We start from the raw sequence: 24,984 nt of genomic DNA on the forward strand, positions 1-24,984 counted from the left end.
TATAAAAAATGCGAGTTTTGACAGCTCTCTCTCGAACCAAAGAGTCTCGTATCAATTATCTATGCTTATTGTCATTTTGCTACCGAGCAGACAACATTGTTGTTGTTAGATTTCGCACTTGCGCCTTCGCGTATGTGGGTATGTGTGTAACGAAAGCAAATGACAGAAACATTTGTAATTATTCATTCTCTTACATATATGCACTTTTCTGTAGAAGCGCTGCTTATATTAGCTTAATGTAAAAATTGAAGAACTTTAAACGCAAATATATCAATAGTGGTGCAATGAATTTAAAATCTGTAAAATTTGTGCAAAGTTTCAGATCGCACACTTTAATTTGATGTATTATTTGTCTCCGTACATTTTGTAGATCTCTGGAAATAAGCGCCTTGTCTTAGAATAATATATAGATATAAGCTGCTGAGCTCTCTACAAATACCAGTATAGCTGACGTACTTTCTGTTTCTAAACTTAAGATATTTCAAAATACACAATTTATTTATTTCATTATTAAATACCCAAAAATAGCTAGAGTTTGTAATAAAGTAAAGTTGCTGCCCGTAATCCAGGAAGGAAAGATTATTTTCTTAGAAACAAATCTTATTGCCGAATGCAACAGAGAATACATCCCACTTTATAATTGCAAGGAAGCCATAATAGCAAACTTCTGCCAACCCTTGAAAGAGAGTCCCTGTGTTCGACAACTATTGAACCAGCACTTCGCGGAATGCAAATCCAAATCCGCCGATCACGTTCCTGCTCTTGAGAAGATCGATAACGGCGTAATTCTAATTAATGATCAACCCGCTGTAATAAAAAATGAAAATTTGACAAGATTAGCTAGAGGAACCTTTTTGATAACATTCAAAGGCGAAATTACGATAAACTCCACCGTTTATAGCAATTGGAATGAGGTAATACTTTCGCATCCTGAAGCAGTACCCGCGCAGCACGTTAACTTTACAGAACATATCGAGTTGTTATCACTCCTACACCTACAAAGAGTTAATATAAAAAACCTCGCACATAGCGCACCTACAGAATCTTATTGAAACCCGCTCCATACAATCGGGAACCACCTTGCTCCTAATCCTAATTGCCACAGCTATGAGCATAGCAATATTTCTGCGAAAACGACAAAGAAATATTGCTATGCTCATAGCTGTGGCAATTAGGATTAGGAGCAAGGCGGTTCCCGATTGTATGGAGCGGGTTTCAATAAGATTCTGTAGGTGCGCTATGTGCGATAACTTGATACGAGACTCTTTGGTTAGAGAGAGAGCTGTCAAAACTCGCATTTTTTATAATGATGCCACTGCTGAAAAATATTAACTTGGGTATTTAATAAATTATAAAAACACTAAATTAAACACTTTGAAAATGCATACATACATATATATGTAAATCCTAAAATGCAAAATCATTAATTAATTTACATAAACATTTATTTTGCCAAAATATGTTTGCACAGTTTCATTTCACACTAATTTCGTCAAGTAATTATAGCGCTGCTTTTCTGGCATCCCGCCCTTTTCACTAACTGCTGGTTGACGGCACCCTGATTGTGTTTTGTTGCCAGCTCAGAAAACAGATCAGCTGCAAGCGAGAGAGCAAGAAAAGAGATTCTAATCAAGTTATCTATGACAATAAGAGAATGACGAATATTACAAATTACAAATGTTTGCTTTGGCATGTGCATATGCATGCGCTAAGGCGCTATCTACGATTTGACATGCGCTCTCTTCTATGTTGCACGAATATGTATGTACGAGCTAAGGAACACTGCGCTTTGACATGCGCACTCTACTTTGTTTTATATTCACACATACATACTTACAAACATATGTATGTATATACATGTGTATGGGCGAAGACGCAAGTGGAAAATCTAACAGAAATATTGTTGTCGGCGTTATTTTGATTAGAAGTGTTATTGCGTTAGGTAAGCTTTGAGTCAGCTCAGTTTTCTTCCAAAAGTCAAGGCGGCTATTACCAGCGAACACATACATACTACATCGAATTTCAGTTCAGATTCAGATTAATTATTAAAAATAAAATGCCAAACCAAAGGCGAATTAGACAAAAAAAGAGTTTAACAGGTCGAAGAGAAGAGGTGAATGTTATAGATAAAAAGGAATTTTTAATTGTTAATGTATGTATGTATATGAATTCGACTTGTTTTATTAGGAGCCGTAGTCATGCAGGATCTATGGTAAGTTATTTCAAAGCTGCCCTAAACTCCGTAGTTCTTCCGGAGTATAGTTCGTTTGGGGGTTTGACTAATATATGTTTACACTGTAAAGCAAAACATTTCGGAAGTGAAAAGGTACCTGTACTTTTCATTGTTTTATATTCGTAATATATGTATATACATACTTATTGTCTTAATATTTGGTTGAAATTGTTACTAGGTAAGAAATGGTTTTACGACATGTTGTCATGGCAGAAAAGTTAAACTTCAAGAATTACGTGTACCTGAGTTTTTGAAAGCTGTGTTAGAAAATGATTTGAGCTCTTGGCGGGGACACTATTTGGAGAATATTCGGCAGCTAAATAGTTCGTTTGCTTTTGCATCATTCGAAGTGAAAATTGCGGAGCCTACAGGGCGCGGACCAAATTGCTTCCGAATACATGGATCAATATATCATAGGGTAGGTCCATTGCATGCAGATCATCCTTCAGAATCCTCCTACGCCCAGCTGTTTATTCTTGACACAGATCAAGCAACTGATATAAGTAAGGGCACAACATAATTCAAACTGCGATAGGTATTTGCTGAGAGAAATCCACGAAATGCTTTCAAATAACCCCTTGGCTTAACCCCTTGGCAAATGAGTATAAGCATATGGCGCAGGTTGAACGCGAAGAGGAACAGAGGGCCAGAGAAGGAAATCGCAATGCTCGCCGAATTAGCATGCTACTTTTGCTTAGATCGATTATTACGTGATATTCACCAAAATGAAATACCTTTTGGTGGAAAGGTTATTTTATTAGGTGGTGATTTCAGGCAAGTTCTTCCTGTGGTGCCCAATAGCTCACGCGCTGCTATAGTTGGTAATTGTTTGAAGCGGTGCTCACTCTATAAATTTTTTAGGTGTCTCAAACTCTCAACGAATATGCGTTCTAAAGAATCCTTATACAACAGTTTTCTTTTGCGTGTTGAAGAAGGTCGAGAGCTCTCTCCAGAGTCGAAAATCAATATACCAGAAGAGATAATTTTGCTAAATGAAAATTTAGTGGATTGGGGATTTCAGCCTCAGTCTGGTGTTATTAGTCAATACCATTTGAAGGATCGGGCAATTTTGTGTCCAAAAAATGATCACTGTACGATAATAAATAGCGAAATAGTAAATATGTTGCCCGGTGAAGAAAGGGTATATTATAGCGTGGATACTGTCGTTTCTGAAGATCCTTAAGAGCATGTCGGATTCCCTACAGAATTTCTAAACTCCTTAATTTCAGTGGAGTAGCGCCTCATGAGTTAAGGCTTAAGGTTGGAACAGTTGTGATGTTAATCCGCAATCTTAATACATATGAAGGGTTGGTCATCGGGACTCGCTTGATAGTAAAAGCACTACATTGTAATTGTTTGGAGGTCGAAATTTTAACCGGTGAATCACAAGGGAAACAAATTTTATTGCCCCGTATAAATTTACAGCCCAGCGAATCAACACTTCCTTTTTTTTTTAAAGCGTCGCCAATTTTCCAATAATTGTAGCAATCGCAATAACAATAAACAAATCTCAAGGGCAGACTCTAGCAAGAGTTGGTGTTTTCCTCAAGGAGGATTGTTTTACGCATGGCCAGCTGTATGTCGCATTGAGTCGAGTACGATCTTCTCAAGATATCAAAGTTAAGACTTACGACCAAAGTAAAACCACTACGAATGTAGTTTTCCATGAAGTACCTGAATAAATTGAGTTTTTATAAAATTTTTTTTTTTTTACTTTTTTCATTTTAAATAACGGAGTCCCCCGATTATCGGGGGTTATTACTAGTTTTATTTATTTCCATGCCATTAAGCAGAATGGGGTTAATAACATTTACTTTTCCTAGATCTACCGACGTTATAATTGTTTCTAATTCCATTATCACCGCTCTAATTCTAGCACTGACTAAAGAAAAGAGATTTCCAGTGTCGATCTGTGTCCGTTTTGCCTGTGCTAAAAGTTTATTAACTGTCACCGTCAATTCGTTTATTTGTTTCTGTATAACTAAATTAATTGTTGCCTGCTGTTCGTTTGCTTCTATTAGGGCTTCGGCTCTGGTCTCAATTGTTTGAAAGTCTTCAAAGTCCGGGATGCCGGTTATGTACTTTAATGCAGTCCCTAGGATATTGATGCTTCGCGCATGTCGGTGATGTGCTCTGACCGCGTCTAGTAGTTTTAATATTTTGTTAGCGTCGTTTCGAAGTAGTTGCCTGGCGTGGGAATGCGGAAATTGCTTTAATATTGTGTCCGTCTCTTCGGCTATCGTCTCGAATTTTGATAAGTTTGTCTTGTGTAGTAAAAGCTCGTATTGTTCATGAAGGATTACTTTTCCTGTTGTTAATGGTAGTGAGAGGTGGTATAGTTGAATATCCTTGCGGTAGTCCAATGGTTCATTGCCAAAAGAAGGGTTATCCTAAGGAGGAGGGAGAAGTTTTAGTTTTTTAAGTTGGATTTGTGAACTTTACCTTCGTCTGATGTATTATTTGTCTCCGTACATTTTGTAGATCTCTGGAAATAAGCGCCTTGTCTTAGAATAATATATAGATATTAGCTGCTGAGCTCTCTACAAATACCAGTATAGCTGACGTACTTTCTGTTTCTAAACTTAAGATATTTCAAAATACACAATTTATTTATTTCATTATTAAATACCCAAAAATAGCTAGAGTTTGTAATAAAGTAAAGTTGCTGCCCGTAATACAGGAAGGAAAGATTATTTCCAAATCTACAAATCTTATTGCCGAATGCAAAAGAGAATACATCTCACTTTATAATTGCAAGGAAGCAATAATAGCAAACTTCTGCCAACCCTTGAAAGAAAGTCCCTGTGTTCGACAACTATTGAACCAGCACTTCGCGGAATGCAAATCCAAATCCGCCGATCACGTTCCTGCTCTTGAGAAGATCGATAACGGCGTAATTCTAATTAATGATCAACCCGCTGTAATAAAAAATGAAAATTTGACAAGATTAGCTAGAGGAACCTTTTTGATAACATTCAAAGGCGAAATTACGATAAACTCCACCGTTTATAGCAATTGGAATGAGGTAATACTTTCGCATCCTGAAGCAGTACCCGCGCAGCACGTTAACTTTACAGAACATATCGAGTTGTTATCACTCCTACACCTACAAAGAGTTAATATAAAAAACCTCGCACATAGCGCACCTACAGAATCTTATTGAAACCCGCTCCATACAATCGGGAACCGCCTTGCTCCTAATCCTAATTGCCACAGCTATGAGCATAGCAATATTTCTGCGAAAACGACAAAGAAATATGGTAGTACTGAAGAACATCATAAAGGAAACCGGGGACGCTTTCACTTCAAGAGGGGGAGTAGTTAGCACAGGTAACCAAACATCCGGCAAAAATATCACCTGCACCGAATTCGCTGACGGCGCGTCTGCAACTTTGCACGTTAATAAGAACTCAATACAGCATTAAGTATGCATCCGGCCATTATGCTGATCGAACACTTTTAGCCTTTCGCGTGACAACAAAAAAATAAACGCAAGACAGCTAAGAATTGGGTAAACAGTTGCTAGTGTAAGCAACTAAGAAGTCACGCGGTCAATAACGTGCAGCAACTAAAGTTAGGGCAAAGTAGTTTAGGTATTTAGACGCTAACGTCGCTCTTATGTAGTCTTCCGCTGAGACCGGCTGCCTTTGGGATTACCAAGGGAAATAAGGTAGGTAGGAGTGCAGCCCTATCGGGCTCAATTAGCACTTGATGTGCCATTTTGATACACTATTCGTAGAACCTCCTGTATCTGCTATTACGTTTCACCTTCTCTCTCAAACCATTTTGAGGTTTCGATGAAACTACTTATGTCCGATATGCTTTTGGTGGAAATCCATTCAAGGTTTGGTGCTTGGTGGATTCCGAGTGTTTTGTGTCGGATCTGTGCTAGAGCTGGGCATTCGCAGAGAAAGTGGAAGATTGTTTCCTTGTTCCCTGCTACTCCGCAGCCACGGCAGATGTCGTTGTAGGGCAATCCCATTTTGGACGCGTGTTCCCCAAATGGCCAGTGCCCTGTTGTGGTAGCTGTTATTCTGTAAATACTTTTTCTTGACCTATTTAATAAGTCACTGGTTCTTTTCCTGTCATATGTTGGCCATAATTGTTTAGTTATGACGCATTTTGTAATGTTTTTCCACCTGTTGTTTGCAATTTGCTGAAATTGTCTATTGATCTCTCCTTTTATCGATCCTAGCGGGCTTGGTATTAGCTCCGCCATGGATTCATTGAGGAAAGCTCCTGCCTTTGCCAACTCGTCTGCTTTTTCGTTACCGAAAATGTTCCTGTGGCCGGGAACCCAGATCAAGTTTAGCTGGAGCTTGTCTTTTATTGAGCTTAGTGCTCTCTTGCAGTTGTGAACTGTACTGGAATTTATCATGGGTGAAGACAATGCCAGGAGGGCCGCCTGGCTGTCCGTAAATATAGTTGCTTTATGTATATTCCCGTGGTTTTCTAATAGAACTTCGCAGGCTTTTTCTGTGCCTAGTACTTCTGCTTGGAAGATGCTAGCCGAGTTCGGTAGACGTATAGAGAGAGATATGCCTAGATCAGCGGAGAATACCCCGTGCCTACTCCACAGTCCATTTTGGACCCGTCGGAATAGATTGAGGTGGTATCTTCCTCTGCTACCATTGAACCTCTTCTCCATTCTCGTCTAGATGGTATCCTCACCTGGAAGTGTCTATTGAAATCCAGCTTTGGGAGAATGTAGTCTGATTTATTAATAGTGAACTTGTTTAGAATTACACTATGTCCGTAGTTCTGCTGATTCCAACCTCCCAATTCTTTTATTCTTATCGCCGCAATAGCTGCTGTTTTGTGAATAAAAATGTCCATTGGTAGTTGATGCAGGATCACATTGAGCGCATCAGTCGGACATGACCTGATTGCACCCGTAACACCCGCACATGCTGCTCTTTGTTTTCCATTTAATTTTCTAATATTGTATTGTTTGTTTAGCGCTGGCCACCATACCAGAGCTCCATATGTAAGTATAGGTCTTATGACAGCCCGTATACATCCACATGATTATACTTGGTTTAAGGCCCCAATTCTTGTTTACGATTTTCTTACAAGTATAGTAGGCCATGTATGCTTTATTTATTCTTTTTCTATATTTATTTTTCCAGGACAGTTTGGTGTCAATCTCCACCCCCAAGTATTTAGCTGTGGGGGATAGAGTGAGTGTAGTACCGTTTAGTACCGGAAGTTGAAACTGAGGTATTTTGGTTCTGCTAGTGAATAGCATCAGTTCTGTTTTGTTCGGGTTAACTCCTAGACCATTGTTTTTAGCCCATAGGTTTAACCTACGAAGTGCTCTTTCCATAATCTCGCTGACACTATATCGTCTGCATACGCTACTGCTTTCACTCCTCCGCCGTTTAGTTGGAGTAGTATTTCGTTCAGCGCTGCAGCCCATAGAAGCGGAGAGAGGACCCCCCCTTGAGGCGTTCCTCTACTCACATAGCTTGTTTGTGTTGCAGCGCCGTTTGAAGCTATAATCTTCCCATTCTCAAGCATCGATAGTATCCATCTGCACACACTGTCGTCTATCCCACCATGTGCCAGAGAATTAATTATCGCATTTACTTCTATGTTGTTGAAGGCGCCCTCTATGTCTAGAAATGCAGCCATGGTGTATTGTTTGTGATGTAGTGATTTTTCAATTACACTTATCACCTCGTGAAGGGCGGTTTCGGTTGATCGGCCATTCATGTACGCATGTTGGGACTTCGATAACTTCTCCGCCATTATTGTTCTTACGTGTAGATCTATTAGCCTTTCTAGTACCTTCAGCATAAAGGAGGTAAGGCTTATAGGTCTGCAAATCTGGCATTCTCGTGTGTTCTTCTGCCTGGTTTTGGGAGGACACAACTTTACTTCTTTTCCAACTTCTTGGGATGTAAGATAGTTGTATGCTTGCTTTGTATATATTTTCTAGCCTTACAACCATTGGTTCTACCAGTTTTGCAGCATTATGGGCATAATCCCGTCAGGACTGCCGCTTTATATGGTGCAAAGCTATTTATATATGCGTATTTGATTTTTCTTTTGTCTACTATTTGGCTTCGATAGTCAGCTGCGTTCAGCGGTGGTTCTGGTTGAACCCTCGTTGAAGGTATTTGCTGACTCCCGGGGAAGTGCGTTGTGATTAGTACCTCCAGAGACTCTTTTGCCGAGGAGGTCCAATCACTTCCCTCCGCCCTTATGTAGGCAGTATTAATATGATCTTTGGATAGCATTTTACTCAGCCTGGCGGCTTCTGTGCAACTTTCTATCGATGTACAGAAAGATCGCCATGAGTCCTTTAGCTTTCCTGACTGCTTTTTTGTATTCTTTCATACTGTCTTTATATGGCTGCCAGATTTTGGTTCTAAAACTCTCATTGAAAGCCTTCCTTAGTTGTGTTCTCAAATTCTTGAGTTCACTGTTCCACCAAGGAAGAGACTTTCTCTTTTTCAAAACTGTTAGCGGAGTAGATTTATTAAAAGTTGTGGTTAGGATTTTTTCCAACTTCTCTACTTCTAAATCTAATTCCTCAGGATTTCTGAAGCTCTTATTGCCTCCCTTTTTAAGGCATTTTGTTGCTATACTGGTAAATTTTCCCCAAGCCGTTCTTCTAGGGTTCCGGTAAGTGAGAGGCGCACTGTACTTCTCGCGGATGCTGAAAAGTATCCAGGATTGATCCGACATGGAAGGCTCATCGGATACCCTCCAGTTATCCACAACGAGACTGTCTGTGTCTGTTGATAGCGTGAGGTCAAGCACTTCCTCCCACCCCGGAAACCTATCCGAGCTTGGGAAAAGAAAAGTTGGCTTATCGCCCTTGTTGCAAATACTTAGATTACTATTCAAAATATACTGCAAGAGTGACTCACCTCTGGTGTTTATTCTGGAGCTACCCCATACGGTGTGCCTTGCGTTTGCATGTCCTAATAGCATCTTCCTTCCTGTTCTCCTCTACTAGTCTGGTGAGCGGGGCCGGTGGTATGTCTTCGTCATGGGCCAAGTAGGCCGAGACCAAGAAGAAGGGCTTATCCTTCTGTTCCACCTTTACCACTGTGATATCTGCTGTGCTGTAATTAGGACAAAGAAATGCATTTATACTTTTATTGATAAGAATGCATGCCCTAGGTTTACCTCTGTTCCGTGTGTAAAACAGGTTATGGTTGCTGCTGTTTAGCCCTTTAATGGTATCTTCATTGACCCAGGGCTCCTGTACTAGGCTGATGTCGATGCCCCCCTCATTCACGAGGGTTGTCAGATTCGCTGTAGCACTCTTCGAGTGTTGCAGGTTTATCTGCACGCATCTTATGTTATTGGGCATCTCGGGTTTCTTCGATGCCCACATTCTTTAGCAACTGGCTGGCGTCGTCGACCTCTTCCGTGTCGTCTTCGTCAGCCGCTTTGTCGCCTTGGAATATTTTTAGTCTGGCTTTGCGGATTCCGAAGCTGATTTTGTAATCAGTCTTCTTCAGAGCCTCAATGGACTCATCACAAATGGCCACTAGTATTGGCTTGCTTGCTTTATTCGGTTTTTCCTCCTTGATTAGCTGCCAATCATCTATACTAGGTATAGATTTGATCTGCAGCTTGATGCACCGCAGGAGTTTTTCGCCTGGCTCCTCTAGAGGGGGTAACCAAATGCGAGCACGAGGTCTCTTCTGAATGTCCTTGGCGGGTATAAGCCTCAATTGGAGGCCTACAAAGGCGTTGTTAATTTTAGCCACACTACCCGTCAGGAAATCCAGCGAGGCCTGGTCCGCGCACTTGATGACCCTGTAGCCCCTGAGGGTCTCAGAAGAGTCAAACTCCGGGTGAGGACCCGCAGGATTGTCGAGTACATAGCTTAGTACCATACTCGACAATCTGACGTCGATCTCCACCCATCTCTTCTGCATTGTGTTCGGAGAGGAGGAATTTCCGTCTATGATGGCCACCTGCAGGCTATCTCTGGCAACATCGCAGAAATGCCTTGCCGTTGTTGTGCTGCTGTGTTCACCTTCGCTTCGCCTCGGTTTTTTGGGCTGAGTTCCGGGTACTTCTGTGATGGAGAGATTTCTCTTCTGAGAAGTGCTCTCTCGCTTGCTCTCTTCTTGAGGTTGTGATTGCTTCCTTTTCAGGTAGCCTTCATATTCCTCTACAATAGTTTTGAGGCGCTTTGTTTCGGCCTCATCAACTGGGGTACCGGCTGCCTGGTCTTTGGCTATCTTCCCTAGTATGAAGACTGCCCTCTGGTACCGGTTTTTCCTTAGCTGATTCTGGGATTTCTTGCGCTTCTTTCTGTTTTCTCCTTTAGCCGCCAGTGCACTTTGGTTGGTGCTCATGGCAGCCTTGGAGGTGGACGCTTCCACCCTTATATCAGGGCTTTACTGCTGTATCTACCGGTATACTTTGGTTGGTATGTCCGGTAGTACTCTTACTCGTCTCCTGGCTGGAGGCAAGTAGCTCTTCTTCTTCGGATTCCGTAATAGGATTCCGATAGTTCATGTCCTTAGTCGTTGCTGTTGTCGTCAATTTGGTTGTTGTAGTTGATGTTGTTGTTGTTGTTGCATTATTGTTTTCGTTCATGTTTGGTCCCACGAGTAATCCGGATAGGGTTGGTCACTCGTCCGCAGAGCCGGTATGCGGAGAGAAGGAAATAAAGTTTTCTAAAAACAAATTTTGAAGGAATTGTATTACTGATATAATATGATAAATTTATGTGCATGATATGCACAACATATGTACACACATATTTTTAAATGCTTACGAAAACAAAACAAAAAAGCATGCACTATGTAACTTTATTTTATTTAGGACTTATCTACACTTAAAAACTTCATCAATTTCGTGTGGGTTTGTGTTTTAGTATCTCGAATATTCCTTGATCAACAACCGCCGTGTATTCAAAGTACTGATGGACCATCTCCAACGCACTAAAAGCTAGCTTCATTGGAATGATTTTTATTTCTGTTTCTGAAATCTGTGCCTCGTCGTCACTGTCATTTCCAGCAAAACAGGTGTCCGCACAATTCTTAACGATATTGTCGTCGGTTTGTTCTCCAGCGGTAGTTACGTCGTCGTCAATTTGAACGAAATCTTCGAAGCTCGGCACTAACATATTGGATTCGTGAGACACGAGCTTAGACCATTCCTCTTTGTTAGGTCCAACTTCAACATCATTTTCCTCTGGCAGGTCTTGTTTATCTGTACTTTTCCAAAACCCAGCTTTCTTGAAGCAGTTTTTAACAATTACGTCACTTACTAAGTACCATGCTTTTCTGGCAAATTTCATAGCTAGAAGTAGGTTAATGTCAGGGCTACTGTTTTCTTCCAGACTCTTAAGAACATGTTTAGCGACTTCTCTTCGATAAAAGCGTTTAAAAGTATGAATGATGCCTTGATCTAATGATTGAACTTTACTAGTGGTGTTAGCAGGTAAAAACATTACTTTTACGTTCGAAAGTGTTGGAAAGTCCGTATGGGCAGCACAGTTGTCAATGAATAACAGATTTTTTTTTCGTTTTATCTTCATTTGTCTGTCAACTTTTTTCAGCCAATCTTTAAATAATGTCTTGGTCATCCAAGCCTTTGTATTGTTGGCATAATCAGCGGGAAGAGTCTTGACACCTTTAGGTCGCTTTGATTTCCCGATGATGAGAAGTGGAAGTTTGTCCGTACTACTCATGTTTACACACTGGAGATGTGTAAGGCGTTCCTTACTTTGTTTTCCTCCATGGCATTTTTAGCCTTTAAACGTAAATGTTTTGTCCGGAAGGCACTTGAAAAACAAAGCAGTTTCATCCGCGTTGTAAATATCGTCTAGTTCATACCCTTCTAAAAGATTTGGCAGATCTTCAGTCCAGTGATTGCATACACCTGGGTCCACAAATTTACATTCCCCAGCTGCTTTTTTGAAAACTATTTCATGACGCCTTTTAAAACCCTCTAACCAGCCGTTGCTAGCGGAAAAGTTCTGGATTCCCAGTTTTGTAGCAAACTCTTTTAATTTTTCTTTAACAAAGGTCCATCTATGGGAATGTTTTTATCGAGAGTTTGTTTTATCCATTCCAAAAGGTACTTCTCGATATTGGGAAATGCGGAATCTCTACTCCTCTTAATATTTCCATGTCCCTCAGAGCACTCTGACTTTATAGAGTCTTTTGATATTATAATCACCGACTAAACCTCGTACTGAGCAGTTGAGTTAGCGTCTTTCTCTGAGGTTATAGCTATTCATATAGCTCTCTTTTGGTGTTTTTTTTTTTGCACTACGGTCTGCTTACTTAAGTAACGCGATTAATACTTATTTTAAGTGAGAAATATAATTCAATACTTATATCAGTGTATTACAATTTTTCCACTATGCTCCGGTGGGCTTCCAGTTCGGGGACAACAGGTTTGCTGCGCTGGCCCAAGGTCCCCAACCAAAACGTAAAAATCGTATCAAAAACTGCAAGATGCTTTTCCTGACTTATCGCCAATAAAAAGTGATGACCCAAAGTATATTGTGATTAAATCCGACGAGAATTCTACACCCCTTTCGAAGGTTTCTTGTTTTCGTGTTTACAATGCCTTACCGTGAGCAAAAACATAAACAAAATTAGTGAATTACGCGACGGCAGCCTATTACTGCTAGTGAAAAATAAGCAAGTAGCAGAAAAGTTTATAAAAACGAAATGTCTTTTCAACATTGGCACTGTTAGCGCTAGCTATCATCAACATCTTAATTGTAACAAAGGCACCATTTATGCTCCGTTTTTAAACGATGTGCCTGAAAGCGAAATAATAGAAGGACAGAGTTCTTACGAAGTTTCCGCGGTTTATAAGTTCACTTGCAAAGTTGAAGGTGTTATAAAGCCTACTGGTGTTATGCTAATATCATTCAACAGTTATTCCCTTCCAAACAAAATAAACATCGCATGGAGGATGACCTCTGTGCGACCGTACGTGCCTAATCCAATGCGCTGCAGGTCATGCCAAAATTGGGTCATACGCAAAAACATTGTAAGGGTTCCCCAACATGCGAAATTTGCAATTTCCCTTCTGCACACGATAATGATTGCATCCGAGTTATGTGTGCAAATTGTTCTGGCGAGCATTGTTCTTCTGACTATACGTGTCCAAAGTATATGCAAACCAAAGAAATTTTAAAAATAAAGACACTAGAAAAGTGCAGTATGCACGAAGCCCTTAAAAAGTATAGAGAAAATACTTCCCTCCCTTCCCTCACTGCTAGCTTTGCACATGTGCTTCAACCTACAAAAGAGGTATCTGTATCCACCACACCAACAAAAATTTCAGCCATCAACAATTCCACAAAATCTAAAAATACTCATAGAATTGCCGACAGTGACTTGCCTAGTACATCAAAACAAAACGCAGAGGTCACCTCTGCACCCAACTCATCAATAAACTCTTTAACTAGAAAAAATCACTCATCAAACGCCAACAATAAACATATTTCCATCAACAAGCCTACATCGATCAGTTCAGACTACAACAACGTCTCACATTCAGCTAAAAATATCAGCGACATCTGTACCCAACAAGCCTCATTCTTAAATCCCAAACTTTTCAGTCCAACAACAGCCTCTCTCATTTCTAACTTAAACAACTCCTTAAACTCGCTTAATAAATATACTGACTTCAACAATACTACTACCAACACTACTGTGCAGTCTAATCCACCTAATCACGAAAATCTCTTTCCAACAACAAGCATTTCCAACGATAATCAATACTCTACTGAACATACTGAACAAATAGAAATTGACTCTGAAAAAATACGCTTAGCTTTTACTCTCTTTTGAACTAGTACTCAATTGGTGACACTCAGCTTCAACTGACTGCTCATACGAGTTGATATTCTAGCTCTTTTCTGTTTCCCTTTTTCTTTTTTTCCTACATAGATCTTATGATTCCTTTATTGCAATGGAATTTAAACGGCTACACTAATAATTACAATGAGCTTCAATTATTAATACAAGATGCCCCAGCTATTATACTCTTAAATGAAACTCACATCTCTTTCAACTTGTCGGCTTTTACTCCTAAGCAGTACATTGGCATGTTTCACAATCTTCCACATATTATTATCTTAGTTAAAAAAATCACCATTATCTGCACCTATATTGCACCAGATGAACATTTTACCAGTACAGACATCCTGCAATTAATCAACCAAGCTTCTACTCCTTTAATTTTCGGTGGTGATTTTAATGCATGGAGTCCACTATGGGGCTCTCCAATAGCCAACAAGAGGGGCAAATGCATTGAAGACGCTTTACTTTCCTCTAACTTAATATGTTCGAATAACGGATCCGCGACACACTTTTCCACTCACTCCACTTTTTCCCATGTAGATCTTACAATGTGCACCGACACACTTGCCACAGAGTGCGAATGGAGTATACTCCATCACTTGCATGGAAGCGATCACTTCCCCATTTTACTAAAATTGCACCTAGGTTCAACAACTAAAAACCACAAAATAAATAAGGTATTCAGAACTGATTACGCTGATTGGGAGAAGTTTCAGACACATTGCGAGATAAATGGCAATAATACCCCAATATCTGACAACCCTAACCAAGAAAGTGCGAGGTTAACAAAAATTATCCGTTCAGCAGCGAATGTTAGCATTCCTCATACAAAGCCAACAGCAAGTTCAAAGAGTGTTCCTTGGTGGAATAAAGAAATCGCTGAATTGTGGGCAAAAAAACAGACAGCTTGGTATGAATACAAACGTGCTCGATCACTAGTAAACCTAATATCTTTCAGGACAGCCAATGCTCTTTTCCGTGGTTCCGCGAAACAGGCCAAGCGTAAATGTTTTCAGGATTTCACAAGCAAAATAAATCCTTCGTCTAGTCCTAAGTTAATATGGAACGCTTTAAAAAAACTTTCTGGAGTGCCTAGAAATCTAACCATTCAATGCGTAAAGGGGCCAACAGGTTTGGTAACCAATCCATCCGATATTTCTGAGTTATTTGCAAACCACTATTCTGAAACAAGCTCAGATATTTCATTCAGCACACAATTTCAAACACACTTCCTACTCTGTCTCCCCTCTTTCTTTTTCTGCTAAACAAATAGAAACCAGCATTTCACTGTCTGAATTCGAGTTCGTTGCATCTACCGTTAAGGGTAAGTCCCCGGGGCAAGATAAAATTTCTTATCCCATTATCAGACATATGCCAAAAAGTCTCAAGCTCCGATTGGTAAAGCTTTATAACAAAATTTTCAATACTGGTGTCTACTCCCAATTTTGGAAAACGTACTGTGTTATACCAATACTTAAACCACACAAATCCTCCGATGAACTTGCTAACTATAGGCCGATTTCCCTCCTTCCATGTATGGGTAAAATTTTGGAAAAGATCGTGGCTAACCGCTTGATGTGGTATGCTCAGCGAAACAAGTTCATATCACGGAATCAAGTCGCCTACAAAAAGGTCAAGGCACGTTAGATGCTTTAATCCAACTAGACTACTTCATTACTAACGCTTTGTCCAGCAAAAAACCACGTGTCCGTACTATCTCTGGACTTTCACAGAGCTTTCGACAAAATTGGAGCCCATATTATTATTCGACAACTTAGAAAATGGAAAATAGGCCCAGAATATGATACGTTTTATTACTAACTTTCTCACAAACAGAAAACTCAAAGTCAACGTAAATGGTTTTCTTTCTTCAACACTCCCGCTTTCTAATGGTACGCCGCAAGGCTCACCTCTTTCAGCCCTCCTTTTATCATTGCTTTCGATGATATTAGTAGGATGATAAAAAATTACATAGGAGTTGAGCACCAGATCTATGCTGACGATGTCCTAATCTACACAAAAGTCTCTGACGTTAATTTAGCTCAATCCTTATTTACTAATATACTCGCCAGAATTGAGACTTGGTCACTGGAGTGTGGTGCTTCACTTTCCTTAGACAAAACACATATCCTTCATGTATGTAGGAAGCAAAATTGCAACGGTATTTCACTAACCCACAACCAAACTAACATCGAATGTTAAACACAGCTGAAAATACTAGGATTAATTTTTGTATTTTTTCCAGTTGTGGCTCCGATTTTATTTAAGAAATTAATCCCAGTTAAGATATCGCTCTTTAGGTTATCAATTTCATAAAACCTTCTTGTGCGCCCAATAGATTACATAATATTATAAAAATATTTTATGAAGGTCGAACCATTAATGGTTCTTACCCTCTTCTTAATTACTAAAGTGTTTTTGTTATTATGTATAAATTCCAGTTCGTATATATGAACTGGTTGCCCCGTATCTATGAAAATTCTAATGATTTGCTCGGTTTTCGTATCTGTTTTATAATATGGGTCAAATCAGACTTTACCCTAAAAAATGGTTTTCACCTATGTTATTAATTCTCTGAATTTTTGGTTCAGCTGTGTGCTTACTTGTGAACTTTCATTTTGTTTCTTTAGTATATTTATTGCTTGATAATTGGTTTGGAAATTGTAGCTGTTACTCCTGGCCTGTGCTTAGATAGTTTGTATAGCCTGTGGTTATTTATTATTTGAATTGATTGATCGACGTCTGGTTCTGAACAATTGGGATATTTTTGGTTCGTATTAGTATTCCTTTGAGGATACCTCAAATTATTTTGAAAGTTTCTATTAAATTGGTATTGTTTTCGGGATATCAATTTCTTGTTCTCTTTACTAGTATTAGAAAAATCAGTAGGCGTAAAAGTAAAAAGTATTTAGTTTAAAGGATAATTTAAACCAGTTATGAATGTTTTAAGCGCAGTTTCTCGATTTTTAATATTTATTTGCTTTGTTATAATTTTTTTTTTTTAATTTGAATTTGTTCCGTGCGTCATTATTGTTTTATTAATTAACAATGTCAAATTCTTATTGACATCATTGTAGTAATCAATTAAGTATTGCGATTCTGTCTCAGTATGCTCATTTCTTGTTCAATTACGTGTAAGAAATATGGCCCCTAAATTTAAAACTGTGGTATCGTGGTTCGCCAAAATGTCGTTAGCAACCCTAACAATATTGTTTCCCCAGTATCGTTAGGGCTAAAAAATATCTCATAATCCTTTCTATATAGAGACTCATTAAATTTTCCGCGGCTTCCCTCCTGCTGACGTATGATCTTCCTGAAAATTCTGGTAAAGATTTTACAATTTCTATATTTTCATTGCATATAATTGAGTCATTAATTGTCTGTGTTTCGTTTCTGTCACCTGCGTAACGGTTATTATGTTTTTTATTTGGTTATTTAGCTAAGCTATTTCAGCTCTTTAGTTTGTAGTCGCTATCAGTCGAGCTACGTTTTCTACAGTAAAATTACAAACCATCATTTCTGAAAATCGTTAAACTTTGTTGTCCACTTGAAAAAAATCCTTATTTCGTTTTTATATATTTTTAATGCAATAATAAAGTTTATCTCGTTTTCTTTTTTATTTATGGTATATATATTTAATACATAAGAATTTATCCCGTTTTCTTTTTTCCTAAACAAGGGAACTTGTGAGTGTGATAATTATTATTCTTGAAATAATCCAATGGAGGATGGAGTCATGTGTAGAAGTTCCCGCAAGTGGGGAAAGTTCTCTGATCGCCATTTACTTGGGAGTGGCCAGAAACGATTCTTTTAATATGACTCAAGCAGCTCACGACTTCCAGTCTTTGACCAAGTATACTATGGGTAGTCTAAGAACATTCGTTTGAAGGCGAGCTAAAGTGAGAAGGCGAAACATCCCCTTCGCACAATTGTGCACTGGGTTTGGGACGCGCCACGTAAAAAAACATCCGCAATGAAAGGAAGCAACAAGCCTCGGATGAGAGATCTCCCTTTTGATGACGACATGACAAACGAAATAAGGACTACGATATTATGGCATGCACCTGGAATGTCCGGTCCCTTATTTGGGAAGGTGCCGCTGCCTAGCTGGTAGACGAGTTTAACGCCAGGGTGGGCAAAGAAGGTATATTTGGCACTACGGTCGGTAAATTCAGCCTCCACGACGAAACATCCCCAAATAGGTTGAGGCTGATCGACTTCGCCGGGGCCCGAAATATGGTTATCTGTAGTACTAGATTCCAGCATAAAAAGATTCATCAAGCTACCTGGCTCTCTCCGGATCGAAAAATTACCAACCAGATCGATCATGTTGTGATAGATGGAAGACACGTCTCCAGTGTTTTAGATGTGCGTGCGCTCCGAGGTCCTAACATCGACTCGGACCACTATCATGTTGCAGCTAAGATTCGCACCCGCCTCCGGGCAGCAAAAAACGCACGCCACCAAACAAAAGGAAGGTTCGACGTCGAGAAGCTGCTATGACAACAGACAGACGAACGATTTTCTACAACTGCAACTGCTGGCATATACCTATGACCTTTATATTCGGCCTCAACACCCACGCCGTTAGTTCTGCTTTCTCCAGACTGGATAAAGAAGCAAAGCAAATGGGTCTGGCAGCGAATGAGGAACAGACGAAATATCTCTTGTCATCAAACAAACAGTCGTCGCACTCGCGACTTGGCTCTCACGTCACTGTTGATAGTCATAACTTTGGTCTATCTTGGAACCTGTACGAACACCACCAACAATGTCAGCCTGGAAATCCAACGCAGGATAACTCTTGTCAATAGGTGCTACTTCGGACTGAGAAGGAAATTGAGAAGTTAAGTCCTCTCTCGACGAACAAAAACCAAACTCTATAAGTCACTCATAATTCCCGTCCCGTCTTTCTTCAACAAGTGAGGAGTCCATGTTGCGAGTTTTCGAGAGAAATGTTCTGCAAAAGATTTATGGTCTTTTGCGCGTTGGCCACGACGAATATCGCCTTCGATGGAACGATGATCTGTATGAGATATACGACCACATTGACATAGATCAGCGAATTAAAAAACAGCGGCTACGCTGGCTAGGTCATGTTGTCCGAATGGACGAAAACACTTCAGCTCCGAAAGTATTCGACGCAGTACCCGCCGGGGGAGGCAGAGGAATAGGAAGACATCCACTCCGTTGGAAGGACCAGGTGGAGAAGGACCCGGCTTCGCTTGGAATATCCAATTTGCGCCACGTAGTGAAAAGAAGAAACGACTGGCGCGCTGTTGTTAACTCGGCTGTAATCGCGTAAGCGGAGTCTACGCCAGAAAAGAAAATGAGTTTTGTGCATTTAACCCGTTAGAGGCGGGGCTAAGCCCATTTTTTTTAATTTCAGACCACAAGTGCCCCTTGCTACTATATATTATTGTTTGGTAGCTCATACCTCCAACGGCACCCTACATGGAGGAACTCTGGAAATCAGAAGAAAAAAACTTTAAGCCTCATTTAAAGAAAACAGCTTATTTGAACCTAAATTTAAGGTGTACGGGCTCAAGGTGTACCGACCTTTACGGTTTTGTAATTTGCTCCAAACAAATTAAGTATAATAAACATAAACAAATAGTGTACGAGACAAATAGAAACAAGTAAGGAACGGCTAAGTTCGGGTATAACCGAACATTTTATGCACTTGCAACTTGCAAAAATCAAAGCCACGGAAATACTTTAATTTGTAAAACCAATCCTATGGGAAGTAAAGTAGGTAAATCTTGATATTAGTTATATCGGGGCTAGGCCAAATTTTCGCTTAAATTTATCTATTTTAGGCACTAAGATACACTGTTATGAATAAAACACGCTCTCTTATTTTCATTGGGATAACTTACATATTGGCCGATTTATGCGGTACAAAGTCACCCTGAAGCTCGAAAATCTTTGTATTAAGTATATGGGGATAAGGAAAGTATTTGTCCGATTCAACACATTTTTGACATACCATTATAAGAGAAATTTACCATTAATTTTAGTAATACATATCGGGTGATTTTTTAAGAGCTTGATAACTTTTTTTTAAAAAAAAACGCATAAAATTTGCAAAATCTCATCGGTTCTTTATTTGAAACGTTAGATTGGTTCATGACATTTACTTTTTGAGGATAATTTCATTTAAATGTTGACCGCGGCTGCGTGGCCTTAGGTGGTCCATTCGGAAAGTCCAATTTTGGGCAACTTTTTCGAGCATTTCGGCCGGAATAGCCCGAATTTCTTCGGAAATGTTGTCTTCCAAAGCTGGAATAGTTGCTGGCTTATTTCTGTAGACTTTAGACTTGACGTAGCCCCACAAAAAATAGTCTAAAGGCGTTAAATCGCATGATCTTGGTGGCCAACTTACGGGTCCATTTCTTGAGATGAATTGTTCTCCGAAGTTTTCCCTCAAAATGGCCATAGAATCGCGAGCTGTGTGGCATGTAGCGCCATCTTGTTGAAACCACATGTCAACCAAGTTCAGTTCTTCCATTTTTGGCAACAAAAAGTTTGTTAGCATCGAACGATAGCGATCGCCATTCACCGTAACGTTGCAGGTCCAACAGCATCTTTGAAAAAAATACGGTCCAATGATTCCACCAGCGTACAAACCACACCAAACAGTGCATTTTTCGGGATGCATGGGCAGTTCTTGAACGGCTTCTGGTTGCTCTTCACCCCAAATGCGGCAATTTTGCTTATTTACGTAGCCATTCAACATTTCTGGTTCATCGCCTCATCGCTGAACAAAATTTGTCGATAAAAAAGCGGATTTTCTGCCAACTTTTCTAGGGCCCATTCACTGAAAATTTCTTGATTGGACTTTCCGAATGGACCACCTAAGACGCAGCCGCGGTCAACATTTAAATGAAATTATCTTCAAAAAGTAAATGTCATGAACCAATCTAACGTTTCAAATAAAGAACCGATGAGATTTTGCAAATTTTATGCGTTTTTTTTTAAAAAAAAGTTATCAAGCTCTTAAAAAATCACCCGATACATACTTCAATGTATATTGCAAAGAATCGAAAAGATTTCTGTATATCTAAAATTATAATAAACCTTTTTATCAACACTCCAATTATTCCGCTTTATCTTTACGTTAGATATCGCGTTTGGTTTGTTATGAATGCATTTGCGTCCTTGACCAATAATCTAGCAAAGTATCCGCAGTGCCTTGACGATGAAAATTCCAATGCCATTTTTTGTTGTGATATTAAATATATCGGACGGGCTCGTCTTAAAAAAAAACTACCTGGTTAAGAAGCAAAATCAGTATAACCCATATACTAAGCATGTTTGGAAATGAAAATTTTTACTTATTTCTTTCTATTTTTGAATGACTAAAATTTTCAAATGATTGTTACATAAATTTTGAACAAATGCTTATGATTTGAAATATAATTTTTGTATTTATGAGCTGTATTGAATTTTAGCATAAAGAGATAAAATGTATCCTATGTCCTTACCCTGCTTCTTACGTTCTTGAGTTATAAACGACTTTCTTTTATATACCAACTTGTACCATACTTGTAAATGCCAGAAAATAGCAAAAAAGAAAAAAAAACAACAAACACATTCGGGAGCTGTAGCACATGAAAATTTTCATTAGCTCTGCTGTGCTACCGCTCCCAATTTTTTTCTACCGCTACGCCAGAGCATAGCGCAGAATTTAATTTTTTGCTCCCGCTCCAGCTATAGTTTTTTACCTAACAAAACTCGGAGCAGAGTAGAGCACATACTTTACATTGTTATGCTACGGCTATGCTGCGGCTCCCGACAAAGTGAGAGTGGTAGCAAGAGTAAAATGAAATGCTACGAGAGTAGCGTAGTTTTTCAAACGCTGGTTACAAACCACCCAAATGGAGAGGCACATGGTGGAACAGCAGTGTTGGTTAGAAAGCAGATTGAATTTATTTTGCTTTAATTAAAAATAAATAATAAAATAAATTTAATTTGAAGCAAAATGCATAAATAAATACATAAATATAGAATAATATCATGATCGAAATGAAGAACAAGCCCACCTTTTCAACATGTATCCAAATTCCAATAGAAATAGACCTAAAGATATCGAGAGTACGCCCAAGACGGTTAGAATATACCAAGAGTCTCAGCTCCGAGAACGCAAAGGAGTATACATACTATACTCGTATGTACATCTAGCCAACCTCCTCACACCAACACATCCATGACGTCGTCAATCGCAGCGGTCGCAGAGACACACGATAAACGGTAATTTTACAATCAGGAGCAATTCTCAAGTGTTTGGTTGATGAATCATGCCAATTCTAGTCTTTCGCAAGGAACCAATCCAAACATCACGCTCGTCATTTCTAATACCTACGGAATAATCGTCATTGTCAACATAGAAGTTCAATGGGGTGCAGTTCTTTCTAGACGATTTGTGCAACACAACGTATCAGGGAGCACATCACTCAAGCTTGCACAATTGTTTAAAAATAAAAATGTGCGTTTATTGTTTTGTACAATTTAGTTAATTTTTATTGTTATTTTTTTTACAAAATTCCAGATATAAACTTACCAAGTTTACCGATATGAAGGGAGCGTTAAATACAAATGTAATGGTAGAAAAAATGTGTTGTCTACGAGCCTTAATTTTTTCCCCGTTTGGATGGCTTGACATCTGTCAAACATGTTAAATAATCAAACAGTCATTAACAAACAACATCAGAGAAAATGATGGAATAATTTGGGCCAACCATCAACATCGACTTTAAGAACAGATCGATTCAGTGAGAAGTCAGTGCTCTATATTTGGAGGGTTTAGAAGGGTGTGTTATATGTATCTTGAGTTTCTAAAAATTGGTGAAACTGTTAATACTAATCGGGCTAGTAGAGACGTCAATGAAATTACTTGGCTTGGAGTCTAAAATTGGGTGCCAGATTGGTTTGCTTAAAAAGACAAACATTTCTGTTAACATGGTATCCACCACTTGTCAGAAAGGTGGTCAAAATGTGTCAAAATCATTGGGAAATACGTTGAAAACATTTTTTTTACTCTCCCATTCAAAATTGGTATTTCACTTTTGCAAAAATATCGGTACAACCGGTATGTTTGGGGGGAACGTATTTATGCCACTGCCGTTTATCACGCATCAAAGTACTAATTTAAATGTACCTTTAAATATAACCATGCTAATTCGAGTGTATAAATCACAAGCTGTATACGTAATTATTATGCTCAATTTCAGTTGCAAGTTATTCTAATATGCAGGCAAATACATATGTATGTACGCTCTTACTACTTATTATTATAATTTTTGTTATAATAAATGTTTTAAATACTTTTACAATTCTAGCTTAATTGGACCGATTTATTACCATATAAATGGAATAACCCTATCGTGGTTCGAAGTCCAGATTATATAAAAGCAATTGAAGAATTGCTTGTCAAATATTCTACACGCGTTGTACATAATTCGATGCTAATTCTTTTTACTCTTGGAATATTGCCACCAGATAATCCAAATCCAATAATATGTACTCGCGCTACAATGTGGGCTCTACCCGATGTAACTTCTGCAATTTTTGTGACTCACCATTCTACAAGAGATATTAAAAACGCAATAAAAAGAGTATAATATAATAATACAACTATTTTCAGTTTATATACATACATATTATTTATATTCTAGACCAATCTTATTTTCAAATCACTCAAAGCTTATTTAAAGCGTGCGCCTTCACTTAAAGGGGCAGCATTAGTTAAACTTTCGTCACTACGAATACAATCTCAACCTTGGAATGGCTTTACTAATATTACTTATGCAGCAAAAGATTTGGACTCTATGGATATATCCTCAGACGACTGGTTTGAAAATATATTAAAAATATTTGGCAGAAATAAAATCGACCCCACATCCATAAAAATTGATAAAAATTCTCACGATACGTAAGTACACAAAAATAAAATTGGTTAGTTATTCTTGAACATTCTTGGCAGCTTGTATGTCTCTTGTTTTAGCAATAAAAAAATTTTTCAATATGTTATTTTTCATGTAATAAAAATTATTATGTACTTTAATAAGTAATAAGTAAGCCATACGTAGATACTGAAAAGCCTTATTTCATTTAACTTTGTAAAAAACCCATAGTGTTTCCGTCAAGTCGGTAGTTTCGTCACCATTACACGAGTTTGGGTATACCATCATCATAACATATGTAGAAAACTTTGGTAGAAAGCAAGAGAACAAAGTTAGTTATCACGAAACCACAACAACAACCTCGGAATAATAATCGATCCCAACGATGTAAACCACAGCAAAAGTTAAGGACCAACGATTAGAGACTTTCGACAATATTGAATATAAGGACAATATTACAACCCAGACAAATGGCAGAAATTTCAAATGAACTCATGAGATACGAAATAAATAGTTCATCACCTGTATGCCAACATGGAGAAACATTCTCCTCACAACATCTCGTAGACCGGATAGTGCATATGTGTAACACCTAAAGTTTAAACATCTCTAAAAACTTCAAATTCAATGTTGATTGGTAATAAAATATACCATATCGTCTTAAGCCATTCCTGAACATATTCCAGGAAGTACCGTTATATATGGTATTTCTGTCATTAGCGTTTTTTTTTTTTGTTTTTTTTTTTTTTCATTGGTATTGTTTTTTACGTGGCGGGACCCAAGCCTTCTCACATTAGCTCGCCTTCGAATGGATGTTCTTAGGCTACCCAGAGAATACTTGGTCAAAGACCGGAAGTAGTGAGCTGCTTGAGCCATGTGTAAAAGAATCGTTTCTGGCCACTCCCAAGTGAATGGCGATCAGAGAACTTTCCTCACTTGCGTGAACTTCTACACATGACTCCATCCTCTCGTTTACAAAACTGTCTGTTTGTCAGTTATGTTGCGGCCAAAATTTTTTAAAGATTTTACGATTTTTTTG

At 38.8% G+C, this 24,984-nt stretch overlaps 1 long non-coding RNA gene across 2 annotated transcripts in view; it reads left to right on the forward strand.

Annotated features, from left to right (window-relative positions):
- The window catches only part of LOC120781946, a 69,641-nt gene extending 45,617 nt beyond the window's left edge, over positions 1-24,024 (forward strand). The window contains exons 3-4 of one of the 2 annotated variants that reach the window (XR_005706196.1): positions 23,382-23,657; positions 23,718-24,024. This is a non-coding gene — a long non-coding RNA (uncharacterized LOC120781946). The remainder of the gene's footprint in view (positions 1-23,381; positions 23,658-23,717) is intronic. The other variant, XR_005706195.1, reaches the window with a different exon arrangement.
- Positions 24,025-24,984: the final 960 nt, after the last annotated feature.

Source organism: Bactrocera tryoni, unplaced genomic scaffold (assembly GCF_016617805.1).
Source record: "Bactrocera tryoni isolate S06 unplaced genomic scaffold, CSIRO_BtryS06_freeze2 scaffold_760, whole genome shotgun sequence".
NCBI classification, from domain to species: Eukaryota; Metazoa; Arthropoda; class Insecta; order Diptera; family Tephritidae; genus Bactrocera; species Bactrocera tryoni.